The sequence below is a fragment of the Hipposideros armiger genome, unplaced genomic scaffold, assembly GCF_001890085.2.
Source record: "Hipposideros armiger isolate ML-2016 unplaced genomic scaffold, ASM189008v1 scaffold_675, whole genome shotgun sequence".
NCBI lineage: Eukaryota > Metazoa > Chordata > Mammalia > Chiroptera > Hipposideridae > Hipposideros > Hipposideros armiger.
Genome location: NW_017732025.1, coordinates 281,734 through 286,120, shown reverse-complemented (window position 1 = coordinate 286,120; position 4,387 = coordinate 281,734). Strand labels below are relative to the sequence as shown.

At 42.9% G+C, this 4,387-nt stretch overlaps 1 protein-coding gene across 1 annotated transcript in view; it reads right to left on the bottom strand.

Moving 5' to 3' along the window:
* The window catches only part of DNAI3 (dynein axonemal intermediate chain 3), a 97,487-nt gene extending 95,019 nt beyond the window's left edge, over positions 1–2,468 (bottom strand). The window contains exon 1 of the mRNA XM_019626408.1: positions 2,339–2,468. The gene's annotated coding sequence lies outside the window, so the exon portion shown is untranslated. The remainder of the gene's footprint in view (positions 1–2,338) is intronic.
* Positions 2,469–4,387: the final 1,919 nt, after the last annotated feature.

Here is a 4,387-nt window from a genome sequence, read left to right as displayed (position 1 = left end):
GCACACCTGCTTACAGTTCCCACTTGTTACCTGTATGCATGTGTGGCTTACCTTCAGCCATGAGACCTTTAATTCTGGAAGACCTGTAGCTCTGGCACCTTGTTTCCACCTAAGGTCTTCCTTAGAAAGTATTAGGTCCCCGAGTCTTCTTCAATTAGCTGACCTTTTCTAGGTGGTCATCATCCTCTTTTCTCTTCCCAAAGTATTTGTAAGCTCATTAAGCTTGCTTTCCATCTTTTCTATTTTTAAACAAAGATTTAGAATACAATCCAAGACTAACACCTTGGGATTCTGGTAAATGTATCTCCAAGAATTGCTGCTTCTTGTTCAATCTCCACCAAGACTCTAATTAAGCTTCAATGTTCTCCTGGGCTCTTCAACCATCTTCTGACCAGCACACAACATCCACCCTCCAGAAATAACTGTTCTTACAATAATTCCAAATAGTCTACAACACTAGTTTCTCCATTTCCTACCTAGCAACCATCTCTTTCCAAGATTAAATATTTATTCCTGTAAGTAGATGCTATCCCATTACGTTGCCCTTAGAAATGTCTCTTGGATTCCAAGCCTGCCTCTCCCGTGGTCTCCACTTGTTCTGCTAACAAGTCCTCCTATACCAGAGGTTCCTAACTGTTTTGTGCCAGGAACCCCCTTGGCAGCCTGCTGAAGCCCATACGTCAAATAAAGCACAGGACTAAAAGGGAGACAGATATTGAAATACGGTTATCAAAGGATTTTTAAGTTATACTAATGTTATGTGCTTCTCTATTAACACATTAAATAACAAGATGTAGCAGTGGTCCTAATTACTACCTTAATTTTGAGGATGTGATGAGCAAAAATCATAAATCAATAATATCCTTAATGTAATATGAAAACAGCTGTAATTTCTTTTAGTGACAAAGTGACAAGTCCTGCTACTACCATGGTGGCTTATTACCAAACACATACATTTCAATCAGCAGTTAGTAAAAATAAACAGGCAATTTTATGTTTCTATCCACAGAGTCTCCTCCCCCACCCTCCAACTAGATCACAGCCACTTTAATGGACTCCCTGCCTCTGTTCCAACCGGAATAGTCACGGACAGGGCAGGCTTTCAGCACTCTCTTTCTAAAACCCAGATCTGAACGAGTCACGTCCTTATATACTGGTGAATATAATGTGGATCCGTATTGTCCACAGCTCATCTCCAGGAGTGGAGAAATGCAGATTTCCCGGAGCCACCGTGATCCTGCAGGTCTGGGTGAGCCTGCATTTTAAAAATCACTATGAGGTAGTCTTGCACTGGTAGTCTGCAGACTAGACTTTGTGAAACAGGATAGAGTGAAGTGTAAGAATCACCTTTAACACCCTTCACAGTTTGCCTCACCACATCCACCTTTCCAGTTCTACTCCAGCCTGATAGGATTACTCTCCATTCTCCAAACAGTCGCCAGAACTTCCTGTCTTTCTCTCTGGGGAATTCCCTTCTCTCCCCATCCCTCTTGCTTCACACCATTCACACATTTCTCTGCTTGCTTAAATCTTACTCATTCAAGGTCCAACTCCAATATGACCTTCTCTCTAAAGCCTCCCCAACTTTCTCACTCAGAGGCTTAAACAATTTTGTTTTCCCTGATGCTTCTAATCACCCTGTAATGCAGTTAATTATGCCAGGCTTCTGCAAAAGCAGAGAGCCTCAAACTCAGAGCTGCCTGAAAATTGCTGTGAATTTGTTCAGTATTCAGCATACACTCAGGAGGAGAGAGAAATTACTGAGCAGCAACTAGGCACTGGAGGTCACTAGAGAAATAAGACAAAATCTCCACTTTCAAAAAGTTAGTGTTTTCCCTGTCATTGTCTTCACTATCTACTGCAGACCTTTCTTAATGGCTCTGAAGTCATCTCTCTAAAGTACTTCAGTCCACATTAATCTTTTCTTCTTTGATTCCTGATACCAGTGAATGGCCAGGATCAAACTGTTTTTCCATCCATCCATCCATCCATCCATCCATCCATCCATCCATTCATTCATCCATCCATCCATCCATCCAGTATTTATTGAGCTCCCACTATGTGCCAGGCAATGTGATAGACACTGGGGATGTGAACAAGACACACTACCTGCCCTCAAAGTTCTTAAGAGTGTCGTTAACTGCTCTCTTGTTGCTATTTTTGTCTCCTGGCTGGGCTGGAAGTCCTTTGAAAGCAGGTTAGGTTTTGTCCTTTTTTGTAGTTTTTACAGTAGCTAGCACATTGCTGGCATAGAGAATGTTCCAAGTGCCCTTGAAAGGGTGAATAAAATACTTAATTGTTTTTCCAAACCTCCTTTCCCATTCAGAGCTTCCCTTACCTGATACTGCTAAACTGAAGGGATAAGAAGCCTCTTTGCAGTACCCTAGGGAAAAACTCCTTCGGGGCCTGAAGATGGAAGTTTGACTCTCCTCTCTTAGAAAAACAAGTCCAAGAGCACAAACCGCAGCTCCTCGGCAGGCTGTTGCTGTGACGCACCCGTTGCTAAGAGAAAAGAGGCGGTGACTCTGCGGAGATTGACAAAGCTCCATCACCAATACAGCCTCCGCTTTCTAACAGTCTCTTTCAGAACAGGCTTGTGATTGGTTGCTGTTATGCTGATGCCATGCAACAGGGAACAGGGCGAGGTACGCAGTTTTTCACTTGCAAGGAAGGAATTTTGCAACTTAGATATATTGAGGACAGTGGCCCTGTCTGACTCCAGGTCTGACAAAGTTTGGTCCAGCGCAACCGTATCGGAAGGAGAATCCTTTTAGAATGTGCTCTCTAGCAGCAGGGAGGGAAGGTGATATGAAGATTGAGGGGTTAAAATCCTTAGGGCAGCTGTCCTGCTTACCCCAGAGGCGAGCTGGGCCCTTCCTGGGAACCTGTCCTAGATTCCTGTGTGAAGGAGAGATAATCGGGTTCGATTATCTTCTAATGTGTTACCTTTTCCTCTTGCCAGAAATAACTTTTGTAAAGAGTTGAACTCAAACTGTAAGCATGAGTCTCAGGGGAAGAAGATTAACTCCAACGTTCATTTTATCTGTGGTTATGGGTCCTATGGGATTCATACAGTGGAGCTCCTCTCTCTGCACACTGTACCCCCCTTTCCTTTAAAAATAATTACAACTGCTAATTTGTAAGCTGGGAGAATTTAAGAAAGCAATGCAATTGACTGCTGTGATTAGGCTAAATTAATTTTTTACATTCAATTTAAATGAAAATTCTTTTTTTTAAAGATTTTATTGGGGAATTGGGGGAGGGCAACAATGTTGGGGAATCGGGGTAGGAGAACAGACAAGTTGCTGTTCTTTTTTTTTTGTTCTTCATTCTAGTTGTGGAGGACGTTGTTTCACGGGCCCATGTTGGTATTATCATTTGCGCTCTTCCCGGCTGAGGCAGATTGGTTGCCGGCTGCTCCTCTGGATGGCCACTCACTGCGGCTCTTGGCAGCTCACACTGGCTGCCAGCTGCTCAGGATAGCTTATGGCAACCCACTGCAGCTTCACCGCAGCCTATGCCCTCGCTGGTGACTCACGGCAGCCCGGCTCCAGGTCGAGCTGTAGAGGGCACAGTGTCACTGGCCCTAATATGGATCCGAACCGGGGCCCTGCTGCTCAGAGCTGGTGTCCCAAGCCAACTCAACCAACGCGCCACTCGGACGGCCCTAAATGAAAATTCTTTATTGAGAAGATGCTTATAGACATACCTGAGACAAAGATCTCAAATTAGATAAGACTTTACATGATGTTTACGAAGATCATGTATATTCCAAGTTTCTGAAGAATTTGTACTAGCAAAATGTAAATAAATTTTACTAAGGAAGTCAAAAAACTAAATAAAAACAAAAGGAGGAGGGCTTATTGTGACAACTTTTCTCCAGCCTCTTCTTGACACTGAAAAAGTTTCCCCTGGGCTCACTTCTGGGTCTTCTTTTCTCATTCTTTGCACTCCCCTGGTGTCACAAATCTACTCCTTTTGGTTCAGCTATCTCTCTAAACACATCAGTGGCTTCCATTTCTATACTCTCTACCTAATAGAGCTCTTCAATTCCAGACCTGATTTCCACTCTCTATTGAACATTTCCAAATACACATCCAGCTTCATTCACCACATTTGATGGTTGCTAAATAAAGATATTGAATGAGTAAGTGAATGAATGAATGACGGTACCATAGGCATCACAACTTAGCAGAGACAAAAGTCAATTCGTTACCTTTTAGCTATCTTTCAGGTATCTTTTGGAAACTTTTTCCTTCTTTATTTTCTACCCTAGATAATAGTATCCACTGTCCATCAGGTTGCAGAGCCAGAAATCTGAGAGGATCCCAACAGAATTAGTACCTCTTTTCTTTTTGTCCACTATAGCAAGTATTACACTACGTTG